The following is a 23958-nucleotide window of genomic DNA, read 5'->3' as shown; positions in this document are numbered from 1 at the left end:
GCTACTACCGATTTAAATGGCTACGAAGGGAAGTGGGTTGTAACGATGTAGCAAAATATCTATCAGCATTTTGCTTGGTGATTTATAATACTTTTAAGATGTTCTATGTGGAAGTTCTAACTGTCTTTAATTTGATTGGATGGAAATTTATTGTCTTAACAGGTTTAAGAGGAAAGGCAAAGCCATCCTGGCTTTTTCCACAGTGGGTGCGTTTTTGGAAAGTTGAAAAAAGTTTGAAAAAAAAGCAAATCTCGATGTAGTGTTTGAAACCACTGTTGCCTTTGAAATTGAAACTAATAGCAGAAAAAACAACAATGAAAAACCCTCACACCTTCAATACTTAAATGAAATGATTTCAAACTTGAAGTGCAAATTTTTTATTAACCCAAACTAAATACTTCTGTCTGAGGATTGAATAGAAGAAAGAAATGAAAAGTGTTTCAGTTAAAGAGTTTGATGTTGTAACTCTTTTGCTTAGGGAGACATTTGTAAAAACCTAAAAATCTTGGCTGATCTGAATTCAGTTTCCAATTCCTAATCTTTGTGAAAATTTAATCAGAAGAACACTTGGTTTAATCAACTGTAGTATGAAACTCTAAATGCTACTAAAATTCAACACATTGGTTTTACCAAAACATTTTGGTCAGCTCCAAGCCCTTCTCCTGTAGTTTAATGTTTCAAAGAATCTCGATAGAAAATTTTCAGCAGCTGCTGCTGCTGCTTTGATGGTATCTTTATCTGTTAAAGATGGTGAGGGTTCTGCTTTCATATCAGATAAGGTTCTTAGCTCACAAAAAGTGCAGTGAAAACTGTTCATCTCTACACTGCATTGTAGAATATTTGTTCCTGTGACTCATTCAGGGAATCAATTAAAAATGGCTAAAAATCAAGTGGGCCAAAACTGTAAAGAAAGGCTCAGTGATCACCGCTTCAAAATCTGCAGAACAGATGCCCAGTTAATTTATCTTTTCATATCTCTATGGAAGCTGATGGCCCTGTAGGTTAAGATGATTTTCATGGAAAAGGCCATGCTATTTGGGGATGCATCTGACTGATTGTTATTGCTACTCGTCATTATCTGCATTTATTTATTATTATCTTTCCATAGATCTGAAGATTTTTGCAAATGTTAATGTATCCAACTGTAAAATGAAATATATAGCTGAGAAAATTACTGCTACAATGCAGAGGACCAAGTTGGGAAAGAAAGAATATATAGATGACTGGATTAAAACTGTGTAGGACATGAATTGAAGGCTGAAAAAGTGTGCAGTTCTGATCACTGGTTTTGTCTGATATTTGCAACACTTTCTTTCCCTAGCAGCCTTCATGAGATTAATTTATCTTGTAAATATTTTAAAGCTTTCTACCCTATTTTTTTCCTTCTTTTTAATACAACAATGTCATATTATATGCAATTTTTCCTATTTACTCTATGCATTGTTGTATAAAAATTTTTGAGTTCTATTCATTTGCATAATTTTTTAGGCCTCCTACTGCTGGTGTGAAATGTTTTCAAGTATGTTAAGAATTCTTTATCCTTTATGGACTTTTATGCAGTTTCACTTGTCTCCAAGCCTCTTGCTATTCTCTTCATTTAAATTTGTTGTCCAGTTCTAAGACTTGACAAAATAAAGTATTTCTCTTTTTAGGTGGGCGTGTGTCAATTATTAATGCTAATGGCAATTAGGTGTTTGCTGAGACTCAAGCCAACCTGGCGGGGAGACCATTATGAATATTAAAAGAGATATTTTGACTGAAGGAAGATAAAGATAAATCTTCCCTTTTTTTTGTCATATTACTGCCCCTTCCTTTCCTGTTTTTACTTCCCCTAAAAAGTAACCTTTTCTTTTCTTTGTGTAACTTAAGAAGTTCTGGGATTATTGATAATAATAGAAAAAAGTGAAAAGGATAAATGAACACAGTTTAACTTCTCTATATAGAGTTAATTTTCCTGTATTTTTTCCAATAACAACAAGAATATATAATATTTTAATTTTTTGATATTGGTTTCCATTGTATTCCTTAAATAACAACAGAAAGGGATAGCAACAAACACCAAGATTTCTCAGGCTGAGTTTTTTTGAGTAATTCCTTTTGTGTGCAGTAATTCCTGGGGTAAATAGCAATAGATTGCTTAGTTAATATGGACATCATCACTTTTCATCAGTGATGTTTGTCTCCAAAGATTGTCCATCTCATTTCTCAACAGCTAAAATTTCTTGATTTGCTCTCAAATATCAGGCCATGTGTTTTAGTAGGCTGTAGAAGTTGTTTTGTCTAATTTCTTTGGTATCAGAATGATTTCAAAGAGATTTATTGGTAAACTTGCTTACTCTGCTGCATTAGCAGCTATTTTTTGAAACAAGGACTTAGTGTAATAAGGTTTTATACATGCAGACTTCTTTTGTGGTTAAAATGTTCAAGTTTTTGTGGTTGGGGTATGTCCATTTTGTTTATGTCAAAATCCTTTCCCTGATTGTCCTTCAAAGTGCTGAACGTGTCCCCTTCAAAAATCAGGCCCACGTCTCAAAAGGTGTGCTCAAAGGAAGACACATTGTAATGTTATGATAACAGAAGAATAAAGAATGAAGCAGCATGTTCAGACAATTGGCTTGAAAGCAGAAGAAATCTGGGACTCACATGTTATCATTTAGTTTGGTCCTGTCTCTAAGGCAAAGTTCTTCCTATTCTAAGACCCATCTTCAAGGTCATGTCCTTCATCCCTCAGATTCAGCTGTTGTATAAATGCCCTGGCCCTGCTAAAGGCAGTGAGAGCTGAGGCTCTGGCCTTAAACTCGGGCTGGGGAGCATTGCTGGCAGATCTGCACAGGAGCTTTGCTGTGTCCACCTGCAGAGAGCATTCCCCCACAGAGCCCTGCTCCCTGGCTGGGTGCAGAGCTCTGCTCCAGTTCCAGCAATGAGCAGGACAGTGTCAGACCTTCAGTGCTGTTGGTGCAGTTAGGGACATGTGGCTGAAGTCTGATTTTGGTGCCTATTGCATGGCAGAAAACTTTGAAATGCTGATGTTCTTGAATCCCAGGCTAACTAATAGCCCAGGGTACTTTTTGTTATGGGGCTGTTCACTGGTTTTCTGCCACTGGAGAAATTACAGAGATTTTCTGTATTCAAGGAGCTCTGACTTTGTTGCAGCTGTTGTAGAAAGGAAAAAGGATTTTATCACAGGCTGGGCCATGTGTTTGCGCAGCTGGTGCTTCCTCTGACTGTTCAGATGTGCTCATACCTTCAGCTTCTACTTTGGTGGAGGTGCAGAATATGGGGAAATAGTTCTGGATTTTGCGTCTGTGGTGGATCTTTTGTGACCTGAAGTCAGTGTTTGTCTGGGGGACTTGCTGGTAAAAATATCAGCAGTGGATCTTCATAGCAGGGAGGCAAACAAACCCTACTGATGGAATGGCATTGCAATGTAAATTCATTTAAATTGTTACGTGCTTTGTTTACACCAGTCTCTTTTAAAATATATACTTAGTAAAAGGAGGGAAGCAGGAAGGGATACAGTAAATCCAAGCCAAGATATTGCACTTAGATAAATAGATGTCATGTTTTAGGGCAGATATTGACTTCCATTTATTATGCTTCACTGACCTTGCTCCTTGATCGCACAATCTGTGCTAATTGACACAAATATATTTCCTGAGAGTTCACTCAGAAAGCATTTATCATGGCTAGCTTATCATGATAACACACAGCAGTTGGTAGGAGTAGCAGCCTCATGATTTCCACTTTGGTAATGCAGTGACACTGCATGTATATTTAATAACAGAATTTTGATTCCTATCAAAAATAAATTTAGTGGCTTTATTAGTTTGAAGAACGATGTTAAATAATTTTATTAGACTGCTCAGTACAAATCACTTGGAGGCTATGTAGAAGTCTCTCCTAGCACTGATAGCAACATGACGAATCACACATTGTTTTGAAAAAGTGTTAAAATTCCCAGAAAATTCTGTGAATCTTTGGGTGAAGCAGTAAAAATATCTCGTATCTGTTAATCTTGTTCCCTCACTTACCCTGCTGTAGCGAACTGTCGAAGGTTATGTAAGAACAAGGCAACTTTCCTTAAAAAACCAGAACTTTCAGTGAACATGCTGGAGATCAGAGCTTGCCTACTGAATTGGCTCTTTCGTCCAGGTTTTACAGCCTCTGCTTTTCTCTTCTTATTTACTGGCTCCATGGGAAAACAAAATGAAGAGAAAGCAGCATCACCTCTTTTGTACTGCTTTGCTTCACAGTCCTGCCCATTTCTGGATGGTTTGGGTTTATTTTCTGGTCTCTCCTGCACCAGCTTTGTAAGTGAAAGGTTTATTAAAACCACTGGTGTAAAGCTTTAGGTCAAACAGCCGAGGTGCAAATATGTTGCTGCAATTTGACATCCCAAAAGTTTCTAATCACAACAATATTGTGGTTTTTCTGGTTTAGTAGCACACCTCTGCACAGCCCACCAGCAGGGTCAGTCAGGGGGAAAAACTGGATTTATTTGTACTATTGTACTTGCAAAAAATCCAGTGAACTATAAATCACAATTGTATTTTCACTTGCCTGAGTTATGTTATTCTAGAAAAGAGCAAGGGACTTCTGTATGTGTAAAATGTGGCAGGTTACAGTCACGTTTTCCTTGTAGGCATTTGCAGCGAAGATGAGCTGAGATTATCCACAAATCTCATTTCCCCTTGTCTCAGGCCATATCAAGAGCCTCCTAACAGGATTACAAGGACTTTGATCTGTCTCCTGTGCTGACTGCTGACCATGTGGCACTGCTGCATGGCAGGAGGGATAAAGGAAGCTGCTGTGCCTGGCACAGCACATGCTCTGGCCTTTCTGTCTCACTGTGTTGCTTTTATTTATCTTAGATAATGCTCCATGGGCAGAAAATTTGTCAGCTGACCTTTTTGTTGGCCAAACTCTTTCTTTCCCTATAAAAAACAATTTCAATAATTTTTCTAAAAGGACACCAAGCTTCCAGAGGAAGCTCTCCAGCTTTAAGTGTCAGTTGAGCAGTCCAGATCAAGGTGATAAAATCATCTAGCAAAAGTTGTGGCAGTTGCATTGAACATCCTTTGGAAACAACATAATCCCTTTTATTCCCAGTAGACTTTGACTTGCCTCTGTAAAAATCAGATTTTCTTCTCTTCATAAAACCTTTAACAAGCTTTAGTAAGTGTCTGGTAATAAAAGTGTCCTGTCACCATAACTACACATCCTTGTCTGGACCGGCACCCATTTTGTCCCTGTCAGTGGATATGAGAAAAAGCAGAGGCAGTCGTGGAGATCCACAACAGCACATGGAAGACAACTGAGCATCTTCACTGTGGAACATAAACAAAAATAGGTTTGAGTACTTGAGAAAAGTATTAATGAATAGTAAATGTGTGAGAAATAAAAGGAAACAATGGGAAATTGCCTGATGGTCATTAGTGTCCTAAGATACTAATCTTAGGAGTGAAATGATGTGGAGGAATGCTCTGGAGAGGGTGTCCATGCAGTGCAGACAGATTATCAAGCTTTAGCCAAAGCAGCCACTGCTTCTGCAGCAGTACCACAGATTTGGGATGTCCTGGTCAGATTCAGGCCTGTGCTTGACCAGAGCACAGCCCTAGGTCCCATCTCCAGACGTAGGGAATTGATGTGGTGACTCCAAGATGTGTGTTGGTGTTTTATAAACAAAAACTTTTTGAGAAAAGAAGGGAGAAATAATAAGATTCCTTGTTTATTAAATGTCAGTGATTTTTAGTTAGAACTGTTCAGTAATTCTTTAAATTTTCCTTTACAATGCTACAGAATGGCAATTTTAAAGGAATTTTTATTCACGTGGCTCCTGGCCAAGGACATCAGGGTGTTTCAATACATTGACCTTATGAATATTTCTCTAGCTCATCCTGTGAGTGAAGATAATTTCCAGAACTGATGTTAGATTGGTCCTATAGAAATCTTGGAAGTGTTTTATTCTTTTCAAGCAATACAGTAGGTAGTACAATGACAGTTTAACGGGCACTACATATTGATTTTATAATTTTTTCATTGATGTAAATTAGGTATTTTCACTTTTCCCATTGAAACTTCACTAAAAAGGGGATCTGAACCTAAGTTTTTAAAAGACTCCACTATAAAATTTTAATTTGTGAATGATTTAAAATTATTTTTTTTAATTTTAAGGTTTTTTTTTTATCTTTTACATATGTTCTGTGCTAGACAAAATATTGTCCACATCCAAATATGTTAAATTATGGTAGTCCTGTCTTTATGTACTCTATTGAGCCCACCATTGCTGTGTTTTTATGCACAAACTGAAACTTTTAACGTTTAGCAACTCAAAAAATTTAGCTTTTTTCTAGACGTTAGCTCAAAATCTATCATAGAAAATCTAGCACTAAAGAGGTTGCACTGTCACATGAATTTGAAATGCATTAAAATCCAGAATAATTTAAAAGTTTCAAATATTGCACTCTTATGCTTCAACTTCACTACATTTCTTGAGGAATTTAGTGTGAAAAGTAGCCTTTAAGAATTTGAAAAGTTAATATTTCTGCTAAAAGGATGTTTTCTTAGGCTGTGCTGTTTTACTCATTTACATATTAATAGATATGTATTTTAAGAACAGTAAAATACATGTCTCTGTGTGGTACAAGATAACGTGAGGAATTAAAAACAGTGGATTCTCTGTCTTCCTAGCTCTAGGTAGCTGTAGCATGTGACCTAATTTTTTGGTCCTGGGCTATAAAAATACCCCATCCTTAAAACATAGAGGTTACCTCAAATAACCCATCCCTACACAGAGTTATATTGCTGGTGTTCCAAATCAAACAAATTACTCTGAAGTGAAAACCACAATGGAAACAGTCCAAAATCACATTCTTGGCTCAGCTCATCATACCCTATGTTATTTGCCAGTTCCCTTTTTCATGAGCTTTTAGGATCATTTACAGTAATGTTTTTGTGTGTCACATTGAGCACTCAAACCAATGTTATCTTCTCCACATTCATTAATTGCTGCTATCAGGATACGGCATCAAGAAGGAACAAATTATTGTAAATTAAATGGCACATATATAGCTTGAGCTTCTTTATTATGTTAAAAGATGGCAGGTTTTATTGTGTTTATATGCTCCTTGTAGTAAACATTATAATTCAATACTTGGAAAATAAATAAGGTAATCAAAGGATGGAAAACATCTTGGTGATATGCCACAAGCTGTCGTCTTGTTGCTCAGAGCTTCAGCCAATCATTCATGAATTTCTGGGCTGTTAAAGTGCCTTTGAGGGGGGTGTTTCTTGAAAAGGGATTTTGGTGCAAGACAACATGTAAATAATCAGAATATTTGATCTGCACTGGGCAAGTTCCAAGAGAAGGAATTTCAGGGGAAAAAAGATGTAGTCCAAAATGTCCACATGCATGTAGCACTGGGAGGTGGTGGTTCTGCTCTGTGCATTCTGCAGTTTATTTTCTTTATTCTGTTCAGTGCCCCATGAAAAAGATTTGTTGCTTCATGATGACTTGGTTAGAAGAATCTAGGCTCAGCACCCACTATTTGATAAGAGAAGGCCAAGGCAGACAAAAATTACTCTATAAAGAGGAGAGGAAAGGAACATATAAAAACATGCCTGAATATCAAGGAGAAACTTTCTGATATGTTCGGTTGAGATGATCCACACTGCTTAACACACTTAGAAGAAGCTAAGGATCAGATTACGATATCGTGCTGTACCTGACACATCTCACAAGTCTTTCAAGAAAGCTATTAAAATCCAATTGGATTACAAAAAGAGGATGTTACTCTGTAATGTTAAGTGTATCATAATCTCACTATTAAATGGTAAATCCTCTGAAGAAATTTTCCTGGAGTACTTTGAAACAGATATGTTATTACTATTGTTCACAATACCCAGACAAAGTAGGACTGAATTATAAAGACAACTACTTCCCCCTGTAGAGTCAGGCAGTATAATTCCAGATCCTGAAAAATGAAGCAGCTATATGTTTAATTCCTGTTTGAGTTCCTCTTTATTTGTAGAAGGACAAATTAGTTGGTGATTTTGCCTTGAGTGAGTGTATCAGCTGGCAGTGCAGTTTGTTCTGAGTCTGCTCCTGCGTCAGACTAATGATCTGTCACTAACTTCATGAATGGACTTAAACTTTGCTGGGAAGTGCTGCCATGGCTCATCCCAGGCTTACTGCAGCCTTTTGGTATCAGCCACTCATGGATACTTGGACTGCCACAAACATTTGGATGATGACTGCTCTTCACAATTTTTTAGTCTTGTGTGAATATGGTTATTCATTCAGATGCAAAAATTATTTGCTATTAAATTAAAAGATTTCAGATATGTAGCTTGGAAGAAGAAAACCCAAAAAACTGTATGAGGTGAATGACCAAATATAAAGCATAAATAAAAAGTGGGAAAGAGTCCAAGTGAATATTTCGAAAATTCTTTGCATAAAGTTTTTCATCTACAGCCCTTTCCCATAGCCCAGTGAAGTCAATGAGAGTTTGGGGCTTTGGCTCAGGCACTTCAATTGTCTGCCCTACTGTTGCAATAACAAACACAGCAGTCTGTTTGCAAACATCTGGTAATTGGAAAAAGGGCTGAAGTTGTTAGCAAATGTATTTGTCAACACTGATTTGACCAGTTGTACACATTACCTTAAATGACATTTCTTCCCTTCCATGAGGAATGTGGAGTCTGTGTCCAATGAGTTTCCTCGGTGGCTGTCATGCAGTGAGCATGGCAATCTGTGGTGTGTCCTTTGCATGTTAAATACCCTCCAGCACTTGCTGTTTATTATACAGGATGAATAGGCTGGTTTCCAATTCATTTGTCAAAAAACAGTCCTGGTAACAGAGTAGACATATATGTGACAAGTGGATTTACGCAGCTCTGTCCAGCTTCAGATCTGCCTGTTGATAATGGTTAAATGTTCCCACTTGGCAGGAGAATGGTGACACTTCTAGAAGAAAGATACACCTTCTTTCAAGCTATGATTTTGTTTGGTTTGGTTTTTTTGGGTTTTGTTTTGGTTTTTTTAGGTTAAGAAACATCCTAGTGCACAGTTCTCTCAAACAAATCAAGCCTGTGTAGTAGTCACCAATGCTCACAGAAGAGCTGATTGAATTCCTGTAGTTTTTTACTTCTTTTTTCGAGGCTCATATATCTCCCCTGAACTTATCTGCATTTCCAAAGGCCCCTCTGCCTGAGAACTGTGCTGAGTCCCTGGCTACAGTAAACCCCTCCAGTGCTGTAGCACTGATGGCTCTTTTGCCTCTGTAATGTCACTGCTGCTGTTCTTGTGCTTTCTCCCATTTCCCTTCCAAGAGCCAGCAGCTGTCACATCAGCTCATGGCCATTCTCCTGCCTCCCACACTGTGTGTGGATACCTTCCTTTTTTAAAAATTGCTTTTTAGTTTTTGCTAAGAAAGTAGATGAAAACCACAAACTCCAGTCATGTTTATCAGATGAGACAAGGTTATTGTTCTGGTCTGAGGTTTGTATGTTCTTTCTTATTTATGGTTTGTGGTTGGTCCACAGGTACTGATAGCAAATGATGACTTGTTAATCATCTCTTGGTTTTTGTGGTTTGTTTGTTGTTTTGGGGTTTTCTCCTCCCTATATTGACATCTACCCCTGTCCATGTTGTCTTCTGTTATTTTTGCCTGCTTGCTGTATTGATCTCTGAGCAGGTGTCTCTACAGCCTGGACATTTAGTATTAAAAAATATCTTGGCATGCCGTTCCTTATAAAATTGTCTGTTTCTTTCTGTGGCTTACAGGTAGGAGTGAAGGCAGGGGTCACTGGTGGGTGTGCCTCAGTCCTGCCTGTGTGTCTCATGCTTCTGTTACTCAGGCAGTTGTAAAATCAGGAAATACTATTGGTACTGTCATTGACATGAAGAAAAAGCAAAGCATAAAAGTGAATTAATAAAGTTTTTTTGAAGCAAAGCAAAAAAATGGATGGTACAAGAGCAGTATTGTTGGAAATTGTTTTTGTTCCCTGTAGCAGAGGGAAAGGCAGAGATCAAAAAGCTCTTATTTCTCCTAATCTCAGACAGATACAGATTTGGATTCCTTTGGTTAGATAGGAAAATAACAGGATGGAAAGAAGTTATAATCTTTCTACTCTCCACTGCTACTGATAGAGTAAAAACATACCTAGTACGCTTCATGGGAGTGAATCCTCTCCTGTATTTCATACTTATTCTATTGTCACTTCTTGACTGTAGCAGCTACCATGGCTTATTGCACATCCTCTTTGCTATAGCTCCCTTTCCCTGGCTGTTCAGATTGTGGCCATGGTTGAAAGGGAATTTTGCCTTTACAGCATTCCCATTATGGATTGAATAATCTGAAAGCACTCAAGGAAGTGAATGTCCTAAATTAATGTATAGGCAAGGTATCTGTAAAAACATTCCTGTTTTTCCAAGCATGAATTTTATTGTCATCAGGTTAATCAGCAGTTGATGAAATTAAATGGTGAAGTGCATAAATATCAGCGATTCATTATGATGCTTAACAATTAAGAAAATAGCCCATAGGATGTATATTTGATCAGTTGGGATGAGGGCACTGTTGATGATACACTACCAGTCTAGTGGAAGGGAATTCTGTCTCTTTTGTGTCTTTTTCTTTGCCCTAACATTGTGTGTGCTTTCCTGCTCTTTGCTTGTAGACTTCTCTTTGGGCTGTTAAAGATGAATTTTACACTGGCAATCTTTTCATTATCTTCAGCCACCAAACTGTGATCCAGAGCACAGCCTGGCTCACCACAAACATACTTCTCAGGATCCTTACAGGGCAAATCCTAAATTGGGAAATGGAAAACCTGGAGTCAAAATTATCTCAATTTTACATGTCCCATTGTCACAAATGGAAGATGGTTGAATATTATTCTACCAGTAATCATCACATCAAGGCTAGAAATATTCAATCCACAGGGAGCCAGTGGATACTATGTTTTTTTAAATAGTCTATATGCATGATAAGACTTTCTTCTCTGTTGGCTTGCTAATAGTTTTGATTATTTCTTTTGAAGTAAGAAACAGATGGCAGCATTCACTGTAATAAGTGCAGAAAAACATGCCAGCCAATTAAGGATGTTTCAACTGACTGAAAACCTGGATCCTTTTTCAATATTTTGGTGATTTTTCCCTCCCTCTGTATGTCTAGAGGAAATTTTTATTTATCATTTGTTCAATAGAATAATAAAATTAGAGGAATCTTACATCATTAAATCTCTAGGAATGAACCTAGAAGAACAAAGAGCTGAAATATAATTTATGGATTCTTTTGCAAAGGTTTGTTATCTGCCAGAAGATAAAAAAAAACCCAAAACAAATCAAATACCCTTGTTAATGTGAACCCCATCCCTCCCTTGGAGGGCCAGTATAAACTGTAGCTGTATATGATTCTAAAATATTCACTACTTTTTCAAACTCTGCTTCATTCAATAAGTTAATTTTCAAATACTGTAGCATTTTAATACCTCTTTCATCAATCCTGAATGTTATGTCCCTGAAATTGTGATTCCAACAGTTCTTTTCTCAGCAACATTTTGCAGTCAATATACCCCCTTCTCACTTCCTTATCAGGGAAGGTTACTGTCCTCTCATTTCCTACCAAAATCAGGTGGAGTTTAAGTTATTTTAGATCCCACAGAAAAAGAGATTCTTCTTTGTCTTGTGCTATGAAATTGAAATTAGAGGTCACTGCTGAAAATGCAGGTCACTGCTGATCTGCTCCTTAAGCACCTGTTAATGCCTTTATCCCTTTACCACAGTCAGTATTATTGAGACTATATGAAAAAGGGCATTTTGGCTTCTAATATGTATTTTAGTTCCTGGTTATGTAGTGCTTTGATCATTTTTTAAGGTACTTTGCAGTCCTATCCTCACTTTTACACTGCTTCACTTCAGGAGTAGAACTATGGATTTTCTGTCCAACTTCTAGGTTTTTTTAAATTGTATTCTACTGCTCTCTCTTACAACGTTTATATTCTTAAGATTTTACCCTCTAAATGTCTACTTTAATACTATTATGTATATTTTTCTACTAATCTTTTGGAATCACTCTTCTTTGATGACTTCTCAATTTTAGTCAGTGAGCTTCTAAGGATGTGACTTAAAGCAAAACTGGTGCCACTTATTAGGGTTGATTTAGCCTATGAAAGATGAAATTTAGTGCTTCAGGCACTAAAGCAATTTTCAAAGTAGCATATTGGCTTTTACCAGGTTTGGTCTGCTCTTCCTTAATGAAGACATTCAGTCTGTTTATGGGTGACTATGGTCACTTTGGGAAGCATTTGGTGGTAGTTAAGGGTAAAATACTGATTGTTCTTCAAAATTAGAAACAACTGGTAGCTCTGCAGTGATGATTTAAATTTCTTTTTAAAATTCTTTCAAACCACAAAGCTGTGTGTTGTTTGGTGGTTGAATGTGTTTGAACTTATGGAACTTTTCATTTAATGTTGCTCTCCATTGTTTTTGGCTAAAACCCAAGCCTTACATCTTCTAGTTGCAGGATTCCTTTCTGCAAACTCCATCCTTTGCTGAAGCCTCAGTGTAACATGAGACCATCCCTGTTTCCCAGCAGGCAGCACATTAAAGGTCTGCCTGGTGGCCAGCTGCAAAGACAGGTGTTTTCTGCTCTTATTTTTTCTTCTCCCTTTATTTGGTCTTATAACTTCCCTAACACACTGTCAATTCCTGGGTGAAATGAATGATTGAAATTTATAAGCTTGGAAAAAGCTCTGATTCAGACAGTGTGAAGCTGGGGATTTTGGTCTAAAGTTGACTGTTTTTAACTACTTGTTTGCTGGCAAGAGGCTGAGCCAGATGGGAAATGCAGCTCATGAGGATAACTGCAGGGATCACAGGCATTGAGCATTTATCTTTCCAGGACATTAGCACTTTGAGCACCACAGTGCAGATGCTGCTGGAGCCTCAAGGTTTGTGTATGGCACACTCATACTCTGCACACAAACAAGTGTTTCCACGTAGAAATCTGGGTGAGCCCTTAGTGCACCCCTCACTGGTATCTGTCCCACACCCATGTTGGGTCTGTCTCATTGCACTCACAGGCTGTGTGAATCACAGACTACCTCTGTAGTGCTCCCAGGCCTTCAAGAAGAATACGTAAGGCCTGAGGATGATGTGCAGTGAGATCCAGTCCAAAACTCAGTCCAGTTGCCTGCCCCATTATTGATGAAATGTAACTCTTCTTCCTGCATTTGCCACTATTGTACGCTCCCAATATTGTGTTTAAAATCTAAACTATAGGTGCCTTTGCCACAGTCCATTTCTCATGCTTGCCTGTGGTACCATGTACACCTCTGGTGTTCTACTGGTAAAACAGAATAACACATGTTAGAAGCAGATGATTTCTCAGAGGACAGCAACTGCTGTAACAACAAAGAAATGACACCTGGAATTCAAACTAATCCACAGCTTTAACTTTCTTACCAGTGAGATCACTCAATCTAGTAATGCTCTATCCATCACTTAACATAGGTTTAACACTCCACATCAGCTTTGTGGGTCTGTCTTGGCCACCATATCTGGTATTGCAGCCTGGATGACTCACTGCACCCCTTGAAATTATCACAGGTAAAACTAATACTACGGCCCTTGAAAAGATATTTCCTTAATTTTTGCAGTGGTCATGACAGAGTAGCTCGGCGTTATGTGCTGCAGGAGTTTGTTACTGTCTATTAGTAGTTAATGATCATCAGCACAGGGTGGAAAAGGTACACAGACATTTTTAAAACCTTTCTCTGACTCATGATTTTTAAAGCATTAGCAAATCAGAGAACTGATACTCTGTAACTTCAATGGAATTACAGGTTAGTGATTGATATAATCTTTCTATTATTAATTTGGTTAACATAGTAAACACTTTATATTAGATATGAAAACATTTTGAAGTTAGAATTTTAAGAAACAAATTATGGCAACATTTCTTTAAAAACATTTATTGTAAATAAATTATCATACAGATACTGTGAGGTGGCAGTGACCTTACACACTAAAATAATAAAGAGTATCAAAGACACAAACATTAGTCATCTGTAAAACTCTAACCACATTCGCTTTTCATTGCATAGCCAAGAAGCATTAAGTGAACCATAAAGTATGTGAAAAAACTTGGCTGATAGGACAATTGTTTCATCCATCAACTAGTATAACTTCAATTCACACTAGTATTACTCTGTTCTAGAAAAGTTCCGGCAGCCTTCTGAATATCAGCATTTTTTATTGAATTTTAAAAATTCTAGTGAGTTAGAACATGTAGAAATGTTGATAGTTCTAGGTTTTATTTCTTTTTTCTTTGCCTGTCTTAGGTAAAACCTAAATTATTCTCATTTTGATTTTCCTTAGGAGTTGAGTTGCTTTGAGTCAGACCTTATTCAAGATATTTAAAGCAAATACCCATGCTCACAAAACAGTATCAGGACGTCCCATGTGCTGAACATGAATAGTGATCATGTTGTTGTAGCCAATCTGCTCAGATATTTCTACTGCCCCCGACCAAAATGCTGTCCTTGACTTAGGAAAATATTACACATAATTTACTGCCTAAAATTGTATCAACCCTTAGATTTTAGTCAGTGGCAGAAGTCCTGCTGGTGTCACTGTGAAAAAGCAGATTATTTTTGCTTGTTATTGTTATTGTTGAAAGTTGCTTTAGATACCTCATATTATTTGCTTTTAAACCAGAAGTGTATCTGGCCTGTGCTGCTTGAGACAAAACATATTTCTTGGAGATTACTCTTACAGAAGGCAGGGATTGACAAGCTTACATTTATGAGTATACCAAGATATCACTGGACACAAATATTCCTTTAAATCTTTCAAGATGATTTACCTTTGGTAATGTGTGAAAGAGTATAGCCTTACAGATCCTGTTTATTGGAAATGGCCTTCACAGGAAAAGTGTAAAAAAATCCTCTTTTCCCTCTTCTTCTTTGCTGTCACATAGGGTGTAGTTGAATTTCCATAATAGCACCAACAAAGCTGCAGTGATATCTGACAGTAGAGCTGTGGTGCTCCCTACTTTCAGTCCAACCCTTGTTTTAAATGTAACACTGCTCTTCTATTTCCATCTCTGTCTGCTTGGGCGAAGCAGGTTAGGAGTTGTGAGGAACGTGTCCTCACTGCCCAGGTGCAAGGACAGCATGATGCCCAAGGCCCAGAAGACCCAAGCAAGCCCTGGTTCAGTGGACCCAGTTATGGAGCAGCCACTGCTCTGTCTTGGCACAAAAAGAGTTCAGAGCTTCCCCACTTTCTGCTTTCACACCAGCCAGCTTCAGGTTTGCTAATGAGGAAATTCCTTGCCTTGGGAAGTGATTGAAATAATATTTGCAAATATTACTGCCAGTGTAGTTTTTCAAAGTACTTTTAAGAAAAAAAAATCAGTGATTGTGTTCGGTCAAAATAACGTTAAAGCATCAGTAAAAGATGAAGTGAAACTTTTAAAGCAACAAGGATTATTTTTTTTTTAGAACTATTACTTAGATGCTGTAAATTGGGCCTGCCTACAGCTAAATATTGCAAAGGTCTGAACTGTGGTATTCTTATCAGATTAATACTTCCCATTGAGTTGAAATAACTTGTTCAGAATTCCTACGTGTCCATATTTTCCAAGTCATATAACAAACCCCTTTGGAAAGTAGAGATGGATCTGCTGACAGCTGTGGAGTTGATTCTTCACAGCTGCTAATTATAGCATAGCTGAGTTCTTCAACAGGGCATCACACAAAATATTTGTCTTATCTGGACGAGTCTGGTGATGTGGAGAAGAGTAATTATTTTCTCCCCTGCTTGTAATGGTATGCAGATACCAAGAAAAAAAGCAAACCTAGTGAGGGTAAATGTGTTCTAGCATTTTTGAAGATCTACCTAAAGAGCTGGGGTCCCTCAGATGATTTGCTGTCCTTCTTTTGTAGTTCTGAGGAAACCTTGCTCTTTCTTTCCTCTCAAAGAGCAGGGAAGCTGGATTGGCATTAAATGACAAGTTCTTCTGGTTTCAGAAGAGATTGGTTGAGCTGAGGAACTGCAGATTTTGTCTAAACATTCACTAACTCCATTACAGTGGGTTGTTAATTTAGTGGGATTTAAATAACTGCATGAATATGCAGTGCTTTTTTCTATGTTCCTTTCAAATCAAGGGTTTATTTCTTTGATTTTGGCTATGGCTATAAGACTTCTTCCCCTCAGGCTTCAGGACTTTGTTTTGATTTAGCGTCTGGAAGTATCTTGGCAATGCTGACTTTGGGATGAGTTGCTGTACCCCAGCAACTGTACTACAAGAAGGAAGTCACACAACCTCTCTGTGGCCATGTACTGAAGCTGGCCAACAGAAGGGTATCTTTAAGTCCAAACAGCCATTCATCTTAGGCTTCATGTGCAGGAATGTGCTCTTGCACAGTAAGATTTCATTTTGATGCTCTTATGCTGATATGCTGTTGGTTTCAGTGATGTTTTATCCAATACTCCTCTTTGCCTGTTACATGCAGAATTCAGTTCTGATAGACATGGAAAGACCCTAACCTGTAGGGGCTGACATACTTGACTAGAGAACAGACAGAGAGAAGGGAAAACTTTTGAGACATAGCTAATTATGTCTGCACCTCTTTTCCTACACTTGGAAGTCCTTGAAGAGGACATGAAGCCTTGAATGGACTGGCAGAAAATTGTGTAAATGGATTTGCCAGAAGGGTAGAAGGTTGTTTCATAGCTTGTGGCTTATGAAACCTATGGAAAACACTACAAAATTTCAAGTGTGTATAGCCACACTCTCTATACAACAAACCTGGGAACCCTCTACCCTGCTGTGTTGAGAATTCAGAGCAATGCCAATCTTAAGGATCGATTTTCAGCTACTGCCTCCTTTTGAGCCTCTGCTAGCATGAGGATGTGGGCATGATCCAAAAGCACTGGGGCTGGTATGTTCATGTGTTCCCTGTAGGCACATCCTGTGCTGCACCTACTGTAATCCTGAGCTCTGCACTGAAAAAGGCCTGCTTTTGTTACAGATGCACAGGTAAATCAGAACAGCCTCGTCTCTGAAAGACACAAGGACGTTTTTTTGTGAGGGAAGCCCCTAAAAAAAAATTAAATAAGCAATCTTCTCTAAAGTACCACCACAGAATGCATTAGCTAGCAAAGGCAGCAATGTCAGAAATAGTGACAGAAAATAGATAGCTTCTGAAAAAGTGAAATGTGTTTAAGTTCTTTCAAGAAATAAGGGATTTGCTTTCAGCTCTGTGGGAAATACAAGACTTGTTAAGCATCAGATATGAGCTGAAGCTACAGTAGAATCTGTTTGCATTTCTGTATTTGGACTTAAAAAAATATTCCAGAGAGTTTGTAACTAGGGATTTCTATCAACTTGTTGTTAATGTGTGACACCTATATATAAACACAGGATCAGAAATGGAAGTAAAAATTAATTTAGGTTCTGCAGATTGATAAGATACCATGCACCATCCAGGTTACAATATTTATTTCTGTATATTTTAAGTAGTAGCAACAAAGGCAAGAGAAAAAAAAATTGGATAACCCTCTTTAATAGCAGACTAATTTAAATTGAATTAAACTTACAGTAGACTGGTGAATATATCCACAGAGTTACTGTGGCTCAGCCAATTTGCAGTAGCTTGAATTCCTTGCATCATCTGGCATGTGTAACTTTTTTTGTTTTGGGTAACAGGAAGCTGTTGGCTGCGCAAATCTCAGATATCTTGATTTTCACAGACTAGTGGTATTTCTGGACTCCTCTCTAAAAAGAAAGAATGTGATATTCCTTCATGGAAATTCTGGTTTATAAAGATACAGCCGTAGAAGTAGCTAGTATAAGTAGCACTTATACTTTCAGCTTAAAAGGAACCAATTCTGCAAATCATGTTCTGTTAGTTCTTTTCCAAGACAGCTCATTGACATTTCTTGTTGTGTTTTTTCACACAAAAAATGCTACTCCAAATCTCAAGCCTGTACTGCACAAAAGCTGTGCATTGAGCTGGCACCTCTTGCTTTTGAAAGCATTTGTAATTTCCTTTTTGCACTGTAAGGAACACTGCTGATATGGAAAACACCAGCTTCTCCAAGTGTAGTTCTCACCACAGCATAATAACTATAATCCCATCATCAGATTTATCATGTTTCAATTTGACCAGATATGTCAATAGTTTAGAGGGTTTTGCACTAATAAATTGCTTTAGGTTAATGTGAAGTACCTTCAAACCATTGGAGATTTTATTGTGGAAAATGTTTTGCAAAGCTGCATATCCTAAATGGCTGCACTCCAGAGTCTGGAATTCAAATCTCATTTACTATAAATGACTGAAAACCAGAGGATGTAGAAGTTTTTTTTAACATACTTAATAGAATATAGGGGAAAGGGGACTGATTTTTCAATTCCTATGTAATGCAAATGGGTTTATTCAAGAAATTAGCTGTAAATAAAGGAAATACTTGTCAGATACTAATTACGAAATGTGCATAATAATTGAAAGCAATACTGTGACACTTGACAAATTCTCAAGTAGTGGATATAGAGCTCATTTTGTTGCTTCTGTGTCATTTGGTGGTCCCTTTCAGGTGTGATAGCAGGAGGGCTCAGTGCTGATCTGAAACCTCAAGTTACAGAAGCCCAGTGGGAAGAGGGAAAGAATTAAATGGATGGTGAGTGCTTTTCAAAGCCCCACACATGGGCCCCTGATGGGAGTTAGTGGATGTGGGTGGGCTCTAACCTAGGAATCTAATATTCAGCTGGCAAATCAATGCTCATTATCCATGGTCCTCCCTACCCTAAGCCACCACCTGGGAATCAAGAAAGTGCCTAAAAAAAGAAATCTGGAGTCTAAATATGGGCTCTTGTTTTCAAAACTGTGTATTGACTTAGATAACATCTGTTTGAGTGGACTAATAAGCACTGGTTAGCTCTACATGCTTTCAGTATGCAATTAAAAAATACAGTAGCTTCCATCCTAATTTTGGTAACTGACAGTTACAATTATGAGCATTGAGGGGAATAATATTTTGCAATAAAGAAGTTTTTTTTTATTGCTTTGAGGGGAGTTATTTATCCATCTGCTATATCCCGTAGCAATCATTACTTCCCCCATTCATACAAAGGAGCTCCTTCCAGTTTCCTCTAAAGAAAAAGTTTCTATTTTGAGGAGAGAGAAAGAAAGCAAAATAGAGCAGAGAACAAATGATGTCTCTAAATATTAACGAAGGACTTGTAGTACGTGTTGCCAAATGTGGACTAATCAGGCTCTTGATGGGCCACAGAGTTCCCATTGCCACAAGTACTAGACTAAGAAACTTGGATTCTATTTCTGTCTTTGCCATTGACTGGCTGGTGTAACCCTTGGCCAGACATTTAATTCCCTTGTGGTTTTGTTCTCCCTGTTACACATAGCCTGTTTTGTCTGTTTGGTTTGTAAGCTTGCCTGGGCAAGGATTGTCTCTGGTGATGTTTGTATAATGCCAAGCTGCCAGGCTTCAGTCTTCGCTGGGCCTTTGACGTGTTACCTGGGTATAAAATTATTGCCACATTAGTACATTTATCAGTTATCTCAGTTTATGTTGCACTGACAGTTTGCTTCTTTGACTCTTGGTAGTGTAGGTGAATTCAGAATGGGTCTCTGTGTATTCCCTCAGTGGGCATTGAGCTAAAGAAATAAAATAAGGATAAAAAAGAATTAGTTGGCGCCTTTTGTGCAATCCTGGCACCATTTGGGTTGTAAAAACTCTTTCTTTCTTTGGGCTGAATCAGCTTTGGGATGGAGATTGCCACACTTTGAATGGGAGCCACAGTCTCTGCAAGATAGCAAGTGACTGTGGCAGGTCGCATCCTTGGGTTAAACACCTCTTTTCAGAGCCATGGCACTTGCTGGCTCTGCAGGGATGTCATGGGCTGGGTGTGCTCAGACACTGAATTACCCTGGGTCTCACCCAGTTCTCCTCTGAGCACAAGAGGAATCCCACTCCCTTTGCATGGGAATGTAAAGGGGGTGGAGATAAACTAGATGTCACACTGTTAGATTGGCTACAGATAAGAGGTTTTTTAGATCAAAGACACTCATGGCAATTTTATGAATACAAGTAAAGTCAGAGGAATGTTCATAGAAAAACTCAATGTGTTCTAAATGGCTTTGTCAACGTGCCCCTCAACTTTTCAAATGTTGCCCTATATGTGACTGCTTTCACAGGCCCTCTGAAAGCCCTGCTGGTACTCACTTGTACTGCTGCTGCTGTGCAGTGTGGCAACCAAGCATGAGACCATCCTTTTGGGCTGGGATCAGATGTTCTTTTCTGGCCTGAGACATGAACAGGCAGATCTCTTCACCCACTGTATTTTAAGGTGTGGCTTTGAGGGCTTTCAGAAAGGGGATGGGAATAAAACTTAACCCATAAACAGAAGCTCCCAAAACTTTGGCCTAGAGGAGAAGCTGGCACTGTTCATAAGCAGAAGATTCTGAGGTGTGACTTTAGAGATTGGAGCAATGTCCATGGCATACTTTTCAGCAAGGAGAGTGGTGAGCTGTGCTGGCTGTAGCAGAAGCAGTTTCACAATACTCATGGAATAGGAATAGCACCGGTGGGAACAGTGAGAAAAATTGCCTTTATTTTAAAGTAAGTCTTGCTTTGATAAATATATTCTTGAGCAGCTCAGACCTTACACATTAAATAAATAATCATAGTCAGTTTGGGATGTTCCAGCAAACAGGTACCATGCACTATTGATAAGAACAGTTGTAATCTGGGGAAGTAATGAATCATATATGAATCATGTCTGAGTAAGAGATTATTATGGTCATCTTCTGGGAATATGTAAAATCAGGAAATTTGAGGAATGCTTATTTGTTCCTATTGTTACAAATGGTGACTTTTGCTAAGTATGAGGCAATTCCTGTTGCTGAAGTGTGCATTCATACTTGAAGTTTTTCCACAGCAGCATGGAGAATTAAATCTCTTATGGATTATATTGATTTAAATTACATTAATTTCAGTAAAAAATATAGGCATTTACTTGTTCCATAAAGGTTTGAAACCCCTTGTAGCACCCCATGAAACCCAGCACCTATTCATGACACTTTCCCCTTTAACTCAGCAGTGTGTGACTGCTGAGGACATGAATCTGTGATCTCCTGTTTGCTGTGATGATCTGTTTTGATTCTTCTTGAAGGTGTGTACAAAATGTTTCCTTTAGCTGGGATGGCCACAGTGTCCCATGTTTGAATAGCACCCAGAACACTTGTTTTGTGGCTGGGCCTCTGAGAAGCCTGTGCCATTCAAAAGAGAGGGTGCAGTAAAGAAAGAAATTGTTCTGTTGATGGATTTAGTGTGGCTTTCAGTGCAAACATACACTAAAATGAAATCTGGGCAGAAGGTTGGTTCTCTGGTCTTACTGTTAATTCCCAAACCTGTCAAAAAAACCTGCTTAGGGCTTGACCTTGTAAGGTGCTGAGCATGTTTGGGAACTCCAGCTGTTGCTCAACACTGAACACAGGTCCTTTTCTCTCAAAAGAAATGGTTGCACTTTGAACAGAGGCAGCTTGGAGCTCTCTGACATCACAAATATTTTGGAAGAGGCATAAATTACTGTTGGCTTTTGCAATGCTGTGCTCTTTGGAAACATTCCTCTTGAATAATATTAAATGCAATTCCAACTTATGTAATTTAGCTCATCCCTATCATCAGCATCAATTAAAAAAACATTTACAGATTCCAGACTCACCAGGACCTTTCCAAGAGCTGGCATACTCAGAGCCAAGGAACTTACAAACAATGACTATTGATCTCAACAAGTGTGTCAGCTCTTGCAGGATGTTTGTGTGTGCTGAACTGGCACCAGAGGTGAAGAGCTTCAGTTGCTGTCATTATATCTTTATTGGTGTCTATCAGAATCACTACCAAAGTTGCACTGGCAGATAAAATCATGCAGTGTCTGAGAGGTTACCCAGGTGTTATCTATTAATAGATATAAATTGTGTGGGAATTAACTTAATTTACCTTAAGAGTTGTGACAGTACTAGGAGTTTTAATTGTATTTTTTTGACCTTTATGTGCACCATGTTTTGTAGTGCTACTATATATACCCTTAGAAGAATTGCCTTGGTGTTAGTTGCATGTCAGAAGATTTGGGTATGAAGGGAAGCATAGCCATGATTTTACAAAGGTAACAAGGCCTATTTTATAGGGTTTTACCTATATGCAGCATAGTCCCTACTACAGTTTGAGCTCATTCAACTCCATCTTGTACTCTCACTAAATTTCTGTGATCCTGTGGCAGACTTCTGAGGCCATTTCTCAATCCTCATGCTATTCCAAAATATGTTCCACCTACCTTACAACAGTGGTATGAGATAAGATGCCTTTAGTTTCCCTCTCAGGATGGAGGATACACCTAAACTACAGCATAAAAAGACTGCCTTTTTCTTATCTACTCCTAATGCTTTTTTATTCACATAATTGAAAGCTGTTTGCCTTTGTACCAGTGACCAACTTAACAATATTAAATGTCCCAACTGCTTTCAGGCTGATAGCACATTTATCTTGTGCAGCAGAGCTGTCCCTTGGCCCTGTGTCTGTGCTGGCAGGTTCAAACTCTTTGCAAGTGGCAGCAGACCAGGTCTGGCCTTGGCCTGGCCTGTGCTCGTGTTTGCACCTGCAGGCTGAGCACCTGCCTGGAGGGCTGTGCTCATTCCCCTCTGTCCTGTGTGTTCCTTAAGGACTCTTGTCACATCCTGGGTGACACCATCATGTCCACACTTCATGCAGCTTTCACTCAGGTTGCAGGACAAATGTCAAACTGAACTAGCATATAAAGAGTTATTGTGAGGTCCTTTTGTGCTTTCTCTCTAAGTTCTTTTCCTGGATCCAGGTCATCTACTCATCCCAACACACACTGAGCCTTGCTGCTCAGCTTTAGCTGAGAATGGCTCTTCTGGTTCCTTGTGTTCTTTGTTTATTTAGAGCTTTGTTTATTAGAGCTTGTTGTTGTTTCATTTCTGTGCAGTATGCAATACTCAGATGGCTGCAATCCCAGTGCCTAATTAACAGCAAAATACCAAGAACATTGCAGTGCTTCTGAATCAACTATTTCTCTGCATTGTTCTGTCATGTGACTGGTTTCTCTTTGCAGACACACATCGTTTGCAGGTGGAGGGTGAACATCACTTAGTTCTCTGAATTAAGGGCCTAAAGAGTTTAGGCAATAGTGGAAGACACTAGAGAGGTATGTAAATACCCTTAAGATGGAAACAAGGTAATTTTCTCATTTTCTGAAAGCTGCAACTTATATGAAGCTGTAGAATCTCTGTTCTCACAGGCAGAAGGCAACAAATAAGCTTTTTATACTGAGCACCATGTGCTGTATTCAGTGATGTTGTGCAGGGCTTTAAACTTCTTGCAAGAGATCTGTTGCACTGTGTAAAACTGCTTGACTATGTGTAGAAAAACTTCTCTGTACCTTTACTAGCCTTCTAGAGTCTAGCAAACATCTTCCTTAAGGAAACACCTTCCTTAAAGACAGAACTAGGAGAAGGAACAACTTCTACAAGTATGGAGAAGGAAAAGAAAGGTATGCAGCCTTTGTAATACCCATGCAATATGAATTCATCCTGCCTCAGAAGGTAAAAAATTGCATGTGAGAGGAGAGCCAAGATACTTGTTCTGGGCCTTTAAGTTGATATTTGCCCTTTTTGTATATTTGCAGGATCATCATCTGCATAATTGAATTGGCAAATGCATAAAGCTGTAGTCAAAGCTTTTGTTTTGTATTGCACAATGAGATATTGTATTTCATTTCTCCTGTAAGATGCTTTATACTATTCCAGAGAGTCTTAGCCAGCTTTTTCTGGCTCGAAGCAAATACTTTTAATAACTGAGATTGACCAAAAGGATGTTGTCTTCTTCTGTAGTTTAGGCATGAGGTATGATAG

The 23958-nt window shown here is 38.4% G+C and overlaps 1 long non-coding RNA gene across 23 annotated transcripts in view; it reads left to right on the top strand.

The window, feature by feature from the left end:
- Positions 1-23958, top strand: part of LOC110483645 (uncharacterized) — a 192923-nt gene that overhangs the window by 109417 nt on the left and 59548 nt on the right. For 7 of the 23 annotated variants that reach the window (XR_014957335.1, XR_014957320.1, XR_014957338.1 and 4 more), the window contains exon 2: positions 1-23958. This exon is cut by the window's left edge and continues 52957 nt beyond it; it is cut by the window's right edge and continues 20953 nt beyond it. The exons of 3 other annotated variants lie outside the window; for them this stretch is intronic. This is a non-coding gene — a long non-coding RNA (uncharacterized LOC110483645). 13 more of the 23 variants (XR_014957326.1, XR_014957333.1, XR_014957332.1 and 10 more) reach the window with 8 other exon arrangements.

The sequence above is a fragment of the Lonchura striata genome, chromosome 9, assembly GCF_050655825.1.
Source record: "Lonchura striata isolate lonStrDom1 chromosome 9, ASM5065582v1, whole genome shotgun sequence".
NCBI classification, from domain to species: domain Eukaryota; kingdom Metazoa; phylum Chordata; class Aves; order Passeriformes; family Estrildidae; genus Lonchura; species Lonchura striata.
The sequence above is the reverse complement of the archived record's forward strand: the minus strand, read 5'-3'. Positions and strand labels throughout refer to the sequence as shown.